At 37.8% G+C, this 14,994-nt stretch overlaps 1 long non-coding RNA gene across 1 annotated transcript; it reads left to right on the top strand.

Moving 5' to 3' along the window:
- The first annotated feature begins 1,246 nt into the window (after positions 1 to 1,246).
- LOC139142257 (uncharacterized) lies at positions 1,247 to 10,680 on the top strand. Its single transcript, XR_011554341.1, has 3 exons — positions 1,247 to 1,326; positions 9,815 to 9,827; positions 10,351 to 10,680. It is a non-coding gene; the product is annotated as an uncharacterized lncRNA (long non-coding RNA).
- Positions 10,681 to 14,994: the final 4,314 nt, after the last annotated feature.

The raw sequence follows: 14,994 nt of genomic DNA, 5'->3' as shown, positions 1-14,994 counted from the left end.
TGTATCAAACAAACAACCACTATTCTTTAATGTTATCTTAGCTCAATGGTGTTGTACATCAAATTTATATCTATTTCCTTTTCCGTGTTATTAAAACTTACTTTTTCTAAAGCATGACTTGACTTCCTGCTTTGATTTTTGTCACGGTCCTTCCGGCACAGATATTGCTTGAAAAGCGTTTTTGTTTAAAGTGGTACTTGTAATTTTTCAAAACCCGAATATGTGTCTGTTGATAGAGATAACAGACATTAAGATGTATCTTGCCTTCGTTTGGATATTTCATACATTTGCTGACTCGCGTTTACACTTGGCTTCCACGTACAATGCCTTCGTTCATATCACATTTTGTCTAGCTCGACATTAACTCAACACTATTATATGTATTAATCTTGCTGTTTCGCCGCAGAGGGCTTTGACTCTTGTCAAGTACTATCCCAACGTTTGCTTCCCTAGCTAACAGAGATGGTGTGTTGACAGGACATGCCGAATTTTGTGAGAGCATCGATCTTGAATGTAAATAAAGTCGTAAAGCACACCGGTCACGTGACTACTACGCAGATCATAAACATCACTCGATTTATTGTGACTTTGGCGGAATAAACGCCATTGACACAGTAACTTCAGATTAGTGGTCACGGAAAGTGATGTTAAAGGCTTGTATGATACCAAGTGCCTTGACGTACGAGACGTTTGTGAATGGCCCCACAAAGACTGTCTGTTGCTTGTGAAAAATGCAGTTTTGAAGGCAAGGACGAAGAATACTACAATATCACATAAAGTTTGATTTCAAATAAGGGGTCGCCCAAATTTCTTTGTAGTCTGCTGTACGGATTAGTTCATCTTTTTGTTGGATTGTTAATTGTCTCTCTGTAGGAAACACACATCGATGCATTGTAACGTCGGATCTTGTGTATACTTTGTATTCCATACACATTTCTCCATGACTTCTTCCTAAATCCTCTACTATCCACCTCTAAGTTTCTGCTTCTTCTGACTGTTGCTGCCACGCCCTCTCTCTCTCTCTCTCTCTCTCTCTCTCTCTCTCTCTCTCTCTCCTCTCTCTCTCTCTCTCTCTCTCTCTCTCTCTCTCTCTCTCTCTCTCTCTCTCTCTCTCTGAGGTATTGAATAGGAAAGAATCGATCTGTATATTTGTTATGGTATTGGTGATATTGTCAGTTCTTTAATAACGAGGTTGAAGGACGCCCTCTGTCATTGAAATCAAAAAAAGTCTCATATTAAACATTAGGATTCTCAGCCAAAGGACGAATCATAGAGCTGACAGCGGTAGTATCACTAGCAGAGAAAGTGTTAAGAAACCAAATGAAGGTGATTGCTGTCGGTAAGTTATTTGTTTTTCAAAGTTACAGATGTGACCGTGACGCAAGATACACTTTTCGAGGCTTGGCGATGCCAATTGGAATTTTATAGATATAGTTATGACTCTCTCACTGTGCTGATAATCGCTGGAATTTATATTATGCTGTGTTGTATGTTCAAGTGTTTTTGCGAGTCTGCTTCATTGCCAATGTCAACATAAAACGTAATATATCATCGTCCCGTGCAAGGCTATACCGTCTTTACTCACATACTAAACCATAGCGATCTCAAAAAATCAACGCGTTAATGTATATATACTTATATAGTATAATTTCGTCACAATTGAAGTACACTCAGATGGAAATTGCAACAAGAAACGCATCAAAATTCACGACTTATAGAACAGTAGCAATACATTTTAATTAATAGGAAAGAGGGCACGGCGCAGATATTGTCGGAAGCGCATAAGCTTCGACCAGTGTGACCAATACAAAGATTCTGCGTCTGTTTTCTTAGTTGCCGTAGACAAAAGGTATACACATGGATCTAAAGTCAAGTACCTATTTGCTAGATTAACATGAGGCAGTATGGGAAAGAAGAAATTTACTGTATTCCTCTTCTTATTGTCTTTGGAGATGTAAATATTATCAGCCAAAAGCCCACTTGAGTCACCATAGCAACCGTTCGAACTGGCGGACAACCACATATAGTCAGCATAGACTGGTTGAGGGCGCACTGCCATAGACGAAGGCATAAAAAGCAAAAGCTGTAAGTTTGATTCAAGCAGTGGGAAGTTCACACAAAATAAAAATCACAGTAGATTACTAGAACGCAAGTCAGTGTCGAGGGTTGGCTGTGTTGTAGGTGCAAGCTTGCCTTTGAATTTAAAGCAAGCAGAACACTGTACAATGCTACTAAACAAAGTTCGACTGGTCAAAACAGTAGGTATTCTATATAAAATGAAATAGACTGTGTAAAGGGAAGTAAATATACTTTTTATGTGCAACATAAAAACCACAACGATCTACAATTTCATCGCATTTCAAAGCAGCACAAAGCAATACAAAGTAGATAAGAAACATTAAGAGGATCATAAAGCTGTTGACTTGAGTAATCTCATTAAGTATTAACAATTTAGGGTTACAAAGTTTGTCGATGTATTGCAACAATGTCAGACCTAAAGTATTTGAACAAAACGTTGAAACGTCTCCGTATTTAAACCATTGTTTTTCAAAGTAATCAAACGTTGTTGGTTCGCAAAGCTAGAATGTAAGTGGATGTAAGAGGCAGCAGGTATGTTTCTAGGATTGAAACTCCTGAAAACAAAAATTACGCTTTATCTTTACAATGTCAATTATTTTGATCATGTACAACATTAACAACGCCAAACTTTATAGAGAGTCATCACAAGTCTAAGCTATAGCAATAATCTATATACAACTTCCTGGTCGTGTAAACCTCTGCTTATTCGATTTGAAAATGTTTCTTTGGCCTATATATCGCGGTATGTAATTCAAGGAAGTCGTTTGCTTTGGTTTACCAACGTTCCGATTTAACGTCCTTGACCTTCAGTATAAATACATACCATGACTGCAACTTGGTCTATGACAGGTAAAACACTTTAATTTGACAACTTTCCCCAAAGCAGAAGATTTCGACATTTCTGTTTCCTTCGTAAATGCCGAAATATTTTGAACGACTACTGCAGCAGCAACAACAATAACAAGCAACAATACTGTGTCATTAAAATACCCCTGTAACATGATGCAGAGTGAAACAGGATACTGTGAAAGTTGTTTGTATGAAAAATTTAGGAAAGCGTTATTTTGTCTTTTTCAATATGAACAGTATCATGGTTCGCTTCATTGAGCGACCGGCGGGGTAGGAAGTTCGTCAAGAGGGTTTCCAAATGAAAAACAGAACCGTTTGTAGAAATGCTATCGCGAGCGTGACGCACTATTGTTGTTTGTTTTTCAATAGTGGTGTACGTTGTGTCTTCATATTTCCCCATGAACCAACATCATATAAACAAAATCAGTAGTGTTCCCTTGCCCCTCCTGTCCAGTCTGGAAATATTTACTCCAATCAAACCAACTTTAAGCGCGCCATTCCACACAGCTTAGCCGATATTAATTTATGCCTACTTCATTTCTGCTGATAAAACCTTTGGCTATTGTAAAGATTTCATTTCCTGCGTTTGTGACATATTATTTGATAAGTCGATAGTGACCGACTGACGAAACGTCAACTGAATATCACCTAGCAGTATATAAACAACCAAAAGTACGATGCGAAATCAGATGGTGTTAAATGTAGTTTATTGTTCAAAAGCCGCACAATGAAAAAGCGTATTTAACTGTCTACATATGAAACATGTCGATTGAATGTAAATATGTATTTGTTGTCGAAAAACATTTTAATAATTGCAACTAAAAACTTTACAGGCAGTTCCGGTATTACATAATACCGGATATGGTGCACGAACAGGCAAGAATGTGCTTTCATTTACTTCGTTAATTTATGCAAATTTTTGTCGCCTTCGATTTTCTGTATTTATATCTCATAGCACTAACCTTTCCACATAATGAATAAAATATCAATGACTCGTCACTTCCGAAAACTTAATTAATAAAATTAGTAATTTAAGGGAAAAAGTATAAATACGCCTTTATCTACTGATCAATCCGTTGCTCTCAAAGTTTTTATGTAATATCTCCTAATATTCGCCATTAATTACTACTTTGGTTGATAAACACAATCGTTTCTGAGAACTCAGTACTGTTTGTCGTAAATACAATGCAAAGAATTGAGAATAACATTGCAAAATAAAGGTAAGTTTGTGCGAAACGATACAACAGATCTAGGCATCATTGTAAAATATATTTTGATTTCAATTTTTTAACGAGAACGGAGAGCTGGCCTCACATGGTATAACTATATGATAGACGTCCCTCAAGAGGGACAAAGCTGCACTTTTTTATAATATTTTCGTAAGTTTTGTTCTGAAAAACAAATACACATTTCGTCTACTTCTACTCCCTCAAGTATCATGTTGAAATCCGAAGTGCCAGCCTTGCAAACATTACACCATATGCGATCATTTGTTGGTGAATGATTTCTAGTAAGATTGATATACACCAGTCAACAATTAAATCGCACAGGCTGTGTCGAAAATTGAAATCGGGGTACATTTTGATATGAATTTTAGAGTTGAACAAGAAACTGTAGTTTACAATGAGAAAAAAATTCGCTAAAGAATCTGTTTAAAAAATGAAAATCGCAAGAAATCATAGCATATCACCTTTTCTATTCGAACTTGGACTAGACGTTGCTCGATTCCTTGATATGTTTCAATCTCAGTTTTCTCTTTTGCAGTAACATAAACAGAACAGAACAGAAGCATTTCGTTCTCAATGAAATGGAGGAAGAAATATGATACATCATTCTTAGTAGTCACATTCTACTCAATGTACAATCTTACAAAAGAAGCTACAAGAAAAAATCTTCACAATACCAAATTAAATTTAAATAAACATTTTTGTATTGTAATGTCTCATGTTTACCAATAAAAGTTTATGGTCTGCTTAAAATAATTAAGTAGTCTTCAATCGACAAACTTGTCACTTTTCTTACGTTGCGTAATTTCATTTGTATTATTAAAACGAAAAAAAGTTTGTTTTTGACAAGAAAATTAAAACCATTAGTTCGTCGGAAGATCGGACAGGGAATAGAAGACCAAGAATTACTTGAAGTATAAGATAGCTATCTGATTTTTAAAGTTACCCTGTGAAAAAAATATTAGGTACTTTATGTAGGGAGATCTATTATACTGGGCCTTTACTGCATTGGGCAATTGAAACAACAGAGGAGTACGGGTTACGATTGTCATGGTATACCTCAAGTGGATATCCTTAGGTCTTTACAATTATCATCCTACTAGGTCTAAATGTACAATTTACTCAATAATGGACTATTCGGGTTGAAGGATTTAATTCTTCTACTGATGATAAAACCATGTACTAAATACCTGAAAAAGTGATATCTACAAAGAATCGACGCTAATATTCCAATTACAAGTAAATAACATGGTGTTTTCGTCTGCAAAAATTAGCAGCTCTGTGTGTTTTGTTTGGTCCTGATGGTCTCGAGTTTTATGAAGTAAATACAACTCTTTCGAATCCGGTTTTTCTGGCCCGGTCACATTAGCGACAAAAGAGTACAATTTAAAATTTGTCTGGTGTAAAACTAATTAGCTCTTTAGTATGGCTGTCAGCGCATGATCATGGCTGTATAGTACAAATGACACTGTGTCCTTTCTAAGGAATTCGGTGTTTATTCTTTCTTTTCCGTCGATCAGAATCTGACCTCTATGTCATTGGAATTTCCCTTACAGTTGTAAATCGGCATACACCGTGTTCTCTGCTTCAGGCATTTTCATAGGTCGAGAGGTCACCGACGTACTCGAAAGATCCAATTCAGCATACGTCAGCCCTTCAGCATTTCTGGTGAAGGCAGCAGGCTTTTCAGTTTTACTGACCTTCGCGTCACCTCGCCTTTGTTTGTGTACTTGTCTACCATCAATGGCTTGGTTCTGCTTCTCGCTCATGTTGGCGTACGGACTCATATCCAGGTCAACAGAAGGTTCGTCGGCTTGTGTCGCCGATATCGCCTTGGCTTTGAACCCCATATTTGCATATTGTTCATCTTCGGTTTTCTGTTGATTTGTCTTTTTCTTATAAGGTGGTTTTGGTTTTTTCTTGGGCTTCGAATAAAGTTCGGCAGAGTTCACGTTGTCACTTCGATTATATGTGTCGCTTTCTGCAGCTTTATGCTTACTATCTGATTTCAACGTCTCGCCAAGTTCAAGTGCAATGTCCGAATACTCATTCCCAAACGCGCCATTCGTCGATTTGTAGCTCGGTGACGTGGTATCTTCCGTTACAACACCAATGACGTCACCGCCACTTTCACCTCTTAGAGCATCAAAATCATCGCCACTTGATTTGGGAGACTGTGAAGATTTTCTGCGAGTTTTCAAAAAGATCAGAATCACCAAAATTATAATTACAGCAATCAGCAAGCAGATACCAACAACGCTTCCTATGATGATTCCAATGCTGTTTGATTTACTTGGAATTGCAAAAGGATCAGTACTGTTAGATTTATTCCTTCCATCGTTGTCTGGAACAGTGATTCCCGATGAAGCTGTTCGTGGTAGGGCTCCTTGTGTTGGTGTTTGTATGTTAACAGTCAAGGTGACACTATCACTACCTGTACCAATTGCATTTGTCAGTTCACAAGTTACAGTATGGTCTCCGTTGTCAGTTGAAGTAAATGCCAAATACGCAGAGACATTCCTTCCAGACTAAATCTACCACCATTTTTCACTACGTCATCGTCATAATACCAAACAGTCTCTGTAACTTGAGGATATGCACGTTGGAGGCAGTGCAGCTCTATCTCTTCATTCTCCTCTGTTACCATGACATCAGTTGGATCGATTGTCACGATTGGTGCATACTGGATATTGAAGTTGATTGAACAGGTTCTATCAGACGGCAAACCCGGATGTTGAAGAGTGCAGGTAAATGTCAATGTCGAACCGTCGTTGCGGGATGGAATCCAGTCAATAGCAACAGATGTCAAACCGTTGTCAAACTGGTGCTTTCTTGCGTTGGGGATCCAATTTGGTCATTACGAGACCAAAATAATCCAACTGCCGGGGTAGATTGACTAGAAAGACAAGTCAAAGTGTGTGTTACACTAGGCAAGACAATGGTTGTTGTTGCAGTTGTTCTTTCGGCTGTGATGACATCTTGTCCGTTTGGATTACTCACTCTGCAAACTGGGTAGTTTGATGTTGGAATGACGTAAATGTTAACTACGGCTGTCCTTGATCTTCCATCAGGCACTGCGGCGTCATTCTGCCACCATGTCACTGCACATTGATAGCTACCACTGTCAAATTCAGCGGTACTTGGCGACACTGACCTCACTTGTAAAGCGAACTTTAAAGAAGTACCGTATGAATTCAATCTGTATCTCTCATTAGTTACGTCGACCAAGCGAACTTTGACATTGTCTCTGAAATCATAGCCATCACTGATGATTTCTCCATTTTTAAACCACGATACCTTCTGATCCGATTCCACAGAATCCACTTGACATTCTAGGATAAACGAATAATCCGTCACAGTACTTCCATATGTGTATGTCTTCGTCACATCTGCCGGCTCCTCAACAAACTGTACCCCTGCTACTTGTACATGTCCTAGTACGGTACTTAATAACACAACCCTGATGAGCCTAATCAAAACACAATCCGACAAGTCAGACGATCTCATCATGCAAAACGATAACAGACAATTCAATCTGTCAGAACTAAACCCTGCTGTCGAGTAGCTGTTGACTAACTTTTCCTCGATCCGGGACTTTGAGTTCTGTGTGTTTGTGTCATGTCTCCTCTTAAACGTTATTTTATTCATACCAGAACAATATCGGTTTCAACGGGCCCTGCGTGTACTCTCCTTCCTGTAACCAGTGAAATGAATGGAAAATCTTCACTTATCAAGCTTGCTGAAGTCAAATCACTAAACAATAACCCAAAGGACTTGAAATGGTGTTCTTTAGAATTTGAATTAGTAATAAAATGTCTGACAAGAAGAAAACGAGGAAACAGAGAATCAAAGGGTCACAGTTTCAATCGCTGCAGTATTGCAGAGAATTAATCACAGTGCTCGTACGATACTCTCGATGTTTTCTTTCTTTGTCCATTATTACGTTATGTTTGCAATGTATCTTCCTGTAAAGACTTCTTTCAATTGTATCAGACAGGCAACCACTATTCTGTGTTACATTTAGCTCTACGGCGTTGTACATCAAGTTTATATATAGGCCTACTTTTTCCTTTTCCGTGTTACTCAAACTTACTTTTTAAAGCAGCACTATACTTCCTGCTTTGGTTCAAACACTATCCGCTCAGGATAGTGTTTGGGGGCTGTTAACGTTGTACTTGTTCTTCGTATTTCGATAAAGGTAACATGTATGCTGCTTTCATTTGGATAGTGAATGCAGAGTCCTATTCACACTTGTTATCCACACACAATATGTACGTTTATCTCGCCCTATGTCTAGCTCGATAGACGATACGATACGATACGATACTCAACAATATCACATATATAAATTTTGCTGTTTTGCCCGAGAGGGCTTTGACCAGTGTCAAGTTGTAAACCAACGTTTGCTCTCCTAGCTGGCAGAGATGATGTGTTGACAAAATATGCAGAACTTTATGAGAGCATCGACCTGGAATGTAAACTGAGAAGTAAGGTTCACCGGTCACGTGTCCAGTACGCAGTTCATAAACACCACTCGATTTATCGTGACTAACTTTCGCTGAATGAACTCAAATGACACAGTAACTTCTTATAGATTAGCGGTCGCGGAACGTGATATCTATGGCCTATAAGATACCAAGTTTCTTGGCGAACGAGGAGTTCGTTCATGACATATAGCAAAGATCAATGGCCGAATGGAAGAGCAGCATATGTGGTGTTTCTATTCTAGGAAAATCTGTTAGGCTTGCAGCACAATAACAATAATATCGATTTCACTGTTTTGCCTGCCATCCGATGACACATAGTCGATTAGCTAGTATCTTGTCAACAGGAATGAGCCAAAACATATTTGATAAGCTTCTAATGAATGATCCTGATTGGTTGGTACATCAGATGGTTGCTTATAAAATGTTTGCAAACACCGCGTTGAAGGCAGAGACTGAGAATACAGTAATTCACAACGCTTGATTTCAGGTAAGGTATCGCCCAACTTTCCTTGTACTATACTGTACGGATCAGTTCTTCGTCGCCTTCTTCTTCTTATTTTTCATTTGCTATAAAGCATTTGTCAGATTTCATTTTTGCTTTTTGTCTCAAAATTTGAATTGTTTTGATATGTACTTGTCTGTACAGGAGACTATTTTTAGTAATAAACGTTTATTTGAAAAATAAAAAATCTTCTTATTTTTCTTCTTCTTTTCGATTGATGATTGTCTCTCTATATAGGAAACACTCACGATCCATTTTAGCGCCGGATCTTGTGCAATTTCTAATTGAATACAAATATCCCCTTGACTTCTCCGTAAAACCCCATCTGTCCCCTCTGTTTGTCTGCCCCTTCGTATGTGTCTGACTATTACTGACACCTCTCTCTCTCTCTCTCTCTCTCTCTCTCTCTCTCTCTCTCTCTCTCTCTCTCTCTCTCTCTCTCTCTCTCTCTCTCTCTCTCTCTCAGATACTGACGTGACTATGAAGAAATTGATTAGTATATTTGTTTTGGTATTGGTGATATCGTTGGTTCTTCATGAGGTCGAAGGACGTCCAATGTCATTTGAATCAAAGAAGCCTCATATTAAACATAGAATTCTCAGCCAAAGGACGAATAATAGAGCTGACAGCTAGTATCACTAGCAGAGAAAGTGTCAAGAAACCAAATGAAGGTGATGGCCGTCGGTAAGTTATTTTCAAAGTTACAGATGTGACCGTGGCGCAAGATACATTTTTGAGGCTAGACCAGGAGGCGATGGCAATCGAAATTTTACAGATATTTGTATGACTCCCACTGAACGTAATAATCGCTGGAACTTATTTTATGTTGTATTGTATGTTCAGGTGTTTTCACAACACTACTTCATTACCAAGGTCAAGTTCAAACTCGATATATTATCGTCCCGTACAAGGCTACCATTACTACTCACATATTAAACCATAGCGATCTCAAAAAATCAACGCTTAAAGGTAACATAGCATAATTTTGTCAAAATTGAAGGATGCTTCTTTAAAAGTATAACAAGAAACGCATTTCTATTCGAGAAGGAAACCCAAAATCCTTCAAATTACAACGATAGCTTTATACACTCTATCAAGGTCAACTTTGAAAGAGTCCAAATATGAAAGCAAAATGCAACTCTATAGAGGGCAGACTTTTCTTGAGATTATCGTCACTATTATCATTTTATGTTGCTTCTATCCCCAGACGGCATTGAGAATGCGGAGCTGATGTTATGTGCCGGACTCTAAAACTTGTGCTATCAAGAAGACTGCGACTGTTCATTTTTTGAAAAGTCTGGATTCTAATCTTACAAGAGATGTTCAATTGATTTCTAAGTCATGGAAATGTACAATATGAGAAGGATGATGCATTTTAATTGTCGTGTTCAATCAAACATTTGTAGAAACCATGGTATTTTACTGTAAGTCATCTGGTTTACGTTTTCCTTTTGTGTATGTTGTTTAAGTTTAAGTTGTGTTTTAACATTAATGTATGGTCATATATTTTTCAATAAAAATGAATATCTAAAACAAAACAACATATTTGAATGATAGATCCATTTTATTAGCAGTATCGGGTGGTTGTCTGATTTGTTAAGCACTCTAATTCTCAAAAAAACGGTGTAATAATTTGACGTTCGAACAAAATTACGAAACAGTAACATACCGACACAAAGCATTGCAACCTGCAACGCTATTGTTTACATTCAAATTGTAATTAAGTCAATTAATTCCAAATTATAATTCACTTGATCAAATCGGCAATAACATTGGACTTGAGTGAAGTGCAGAATTTGTTGACAAGTTGAGCACAAGGGCATGTTAACGTGGTTTTTAGGATCAAAGTATTAAACTGTTTTTTACAGACAAACGGGGAAAACACTTCGAAAGTTACACTCATGGAACTGTAACAATACTATTACAAATATTCTGCATCTATTTCCTTAGCTATAGTAAACAAACAGTATAATCACCTATCCAAAGTAAAGTTCCCGTTTGCTGGATTAACAGAGACAGTATGGGAAAGGAAGAAATTTCTAGTTTCCCTATTCTTACTGTCTTCAGAGACGTAAATATTATCCACCCAAAACCCACTTCAGTTACTCCAGTAACAATTCCAACTGGTCGACAACCACATATTGTCAGCATGGATTGGTTGAGGGCGCACTGCACAAAAATGAAGGCACAAAGAGCAATTCACTCAGAGGGAAGTTCAAACCAAATAAAAATTACAGTTGATAACAAGAACGAAAGTCAGTCTCGAGGGTGTTCTGTGTTGTTGGTGCAAGCTTAACTTTCCAATTAATGTAAAGTAAGCAGAACACTAGTACACTGCTTACTAAACAAATTAAATGAAGACAAATCAAAACAGTAGGTATTCTAATAAAAGGAACAGACTGTTGTAAAGGGAAGTAAATATATACCTTTTATGTGAATCATAAAAACCACAACGATTCATCTCATTTCAAATTTATAGGTAAAGCAATATAAAGTAGATGTGAAACAAGAAGTGGGTCATAAAACTGTGGACTTGAGTAAATGATTAAATTGATCTCCTTTAGTAGAAGTAATTTGGGAAATAAAAAAGTTTTCACTGCACAGCAGCAATCTCAGGCCGGAAGTATTTAAACAAAACGTAAAATATCTCCGTATTTATACATTAGTTTTCAAATTAATCATACGCTGTTGATCCGCAAAGCTAGTATGTAATGAATGTAAGAGGCAGCAGGTATTACAACAATGAGGTACTGCTTCTGGGATTGAAACTCCCAAGGATCAAAATTACCCTTAGTCTTTTACAATGTCAATTATTTTGATCACGTACAGCAGCGCTAAAATGTTTTAGGGGTCGTCACAAGTTTACGCAAATAGCAACAGTCTGTACGCAACTTCCTTGCCGTGTAACCTCTGGCTTTTCAGATAAAAAAATATTTTGATTGGCATTGATATCGCAGTATGCATTTCAAGGAAGCCGTTTACTTTCATTACCAACGTTCCATTTTAACGTCCTTGACATTAAGTACAAACACATACCATGACTTCAATTTGCTCCATACCATTTAAAACACTGTAATTTGACAACCTCCCTTTAATAAAGGTATACAGTCACCTGTAATCTAAATATGCCCATATATGGTCAAAGGGGTGTTCCTTGGCATTCAAAATGCCCATATGGGGGCGCTATTTCTAAAAAGCGGCCACCCGCTTAAAATCTGTGTTGGTTAGATTTTCTCTTTCCATGGTAACTGTGGCAAAATTGGAACAGGTGACAGTATACCTTTTAAACAGAACATTCTGACTTTTCTATTTTCTTCGTAAATGCGATGCGCGAAATATTGTGGACTACAACAACAACAACAACAACAACAACAAAACAACAATCAATCAATAATCTTGTGTCCTTAAAATGCCCATGTAACATATTGCAGGTTGAAGCAAAGTATACAGTGAAAGTGACTTGGTGTGAAAAAATGTAGGAAAGCGTCGTTTTGTTTGTCGGCTTATTAAATGTAGATGGAATACGCTTGGGTAAGTGCATAGATAAAATATTCCTAGTTTGATTTGATTTCTTCACAGTCCCTGCACCGCTGTTATTTGGTGTGCGTTTGTGTTCATCAGCTGTCTTAGCTGACTGTCGGAAAGGCAAAGTTAACTCAAACATTTAGCGTCTGCACGTATGGCGAAAGAAAGAAGGAAATCGACATCATAGAGCCAATACTTTAACGCTAAGTTTCTCGTCTTGAAAATATCAAGTAAAGGAGCCCTTAAGCTTTGGTTATTCCAAATCAGCCGTGGTTGTCGAAAGGTCGTCGGTGCATATAAGATTTTTGAATCACAAAAGAATAGATTGAACGACAGGGCAGAAAAGGTCAACCGTGCTTTTCAAGTCATGTTAAGCACGGTAACCGTTCTAAATGTATGTAAAGGCATGGATCTATTTAAAGGCACGGGTCAGTTCTCATAGCCGGTACACTTAGTACAGATGATTTCACTTTTTTAAGAAAAGAAATTTCCCTTTGATCTGTACCCCTTCACTTTACAGTGATGACGTAAGGTTGGACAAGATAACGAAAAAATACAGGATCAGAACCAATACAACGATTTCAATGTATGTCTGTCTGTCTGTGTCTATCTATCAGACAGTCACTACTATTTGTTTCTAGCCGTCTCTGTCTCACAGTGTTTCGCAACGTTAAAAGCGAGCCATAGCAACACCTTACTTTTGTCATTTCGTCTAATATCCTTACGTCATTTATGTCGATCGCGACCTTCTGAAAGGGCGATTGTGAAAGCACACAAACGCCTATCTTCTAGGCAGTCACCATCATGAAAACATGAAGTACAGAATTTCTGGTACTAGATATCCACTGTAATGAGCTGCATGTACAAATCCTTGATACATTAATGTAAAGCGAGTTCATTGACACCTTATAAGATGTCAAGGAACGACAGTATATCATAATATTGACACCGAGTTCAGGGTTAGTTTTAAACAGCATTTGATTTTTCTTCACACTTAAATAATTGTACAAAATTTAATTTTCTTAATTCGAAAGCGCAATTTTGCCTACTTGAAGCAAAACCAATAAACAGCAAGTAACACTGTATTCTCTTTACTCATGGTAATTAGACAGAGAGTTCCTTTGTACAGAATTGTACAGTACATCACTATTGCTGTCTGCACGCTATCTCAGTGCAGCGTCTCCCGTCGATAAAACGTTCATATTACAAAAACTGCAGAGTTGATATGTGGATAGCTTTTATATAAAGCGATTACACTCCATACTGCTCGGTGAATGTTCGAGTTTGTTTACAATTATTCAATTAATGACGGTTATGAAACCGACTAACTGACTTGTCAACACAATAAATGTTCTGGATAACCCAAATAATTGTCTGAAAGTGATAGACATACAAATCACATCTAGATTCGGATTTCCGTGTCATAAATTGTAATGGCTGTTGACATGTCGATATGTATTATACTCTCAGCCTGAGCAGCGCTGAGGGCTGTGACATATAATTGCTGTGAATTTTCTGTAACAGTCTCACGTTATTCTATCATTGCTTGCGTTTGCAAGCTAGTGATTAATGACAGAGCACCATGAATCACCATGTGGATTCTGTGTTTCTAGAGTTCATTGGAAAAAATGTAGGAATGATATGAAACTGCAAAGCAAATATACAGTATAGTTTCAAAAGCTGTGTATTGTAAAACGTGCCTAATGTTCACAGCATGTTATACTGCACGACCATCATTGTATGATAGGTATTATACAATAATTTAAGATTAAAAAATGTCATAATCGTATAAAAGGTCGATAAGTGTAATTTTGTTCTGAATATGGGCGGTAAAATCACCACTTGTCTGGAAATACAATCTGATTCAGCGATCAAGTAATAATACTAGTAGCTTCAAGGTCGGCTTTGCACGGTAATCGTGTGGTTCTGTTCTCACTATTCAGCATTTCCAAACAATCTGACCTTCAGAAAGCACACTTTTTTCTTTCATCGTTTTTTTTTCTCAAAGACACAAACCGTTGACAACGTAACTGAGAAGCCATAGAACAACCAGCGTGAGTTTTGAGGCCCTAGAGCAGAATGCTTCGCTGATCTTGCCTGTCGCAGGACACAGTGAACATTGTGTCGGCGGCGGAGAGTTCAGCACCGCGTCTGTCGCGACTTTCCTGGACAGCAGATTTTCAGGTAGTCTAGTAAAACGTGGAGGCACTATTTGCACTTTCAGCGTAACGCTCGCACTGCCGGTTCCTATTTGGTTAGCTGTCTGACAGGTGATGTTATGGTCGCCATTGTCCTCGATACCGAAGCTTGTAATGTTCAATGAAAG

This window comes from Ptychodera flava, chromosome 10 (assembly GCF_041260155.1).
Source record: "Ptychodera flava strain L36383 chromosome 10, AS_Pfla_20210202, whole genome shotgun sequence".
In the NCBI taxonomy this organism is placed as follows: Eukaryota; Metazoa; Hemichordata; class Enteropneusta; family Ptychoderidae; genus Ptychodera; species Ptychodera flava.
Note: the sequence above shows the minus strand (reverse complement) of the source record. Positions and strands in the feature narration are given on the sequence as shown.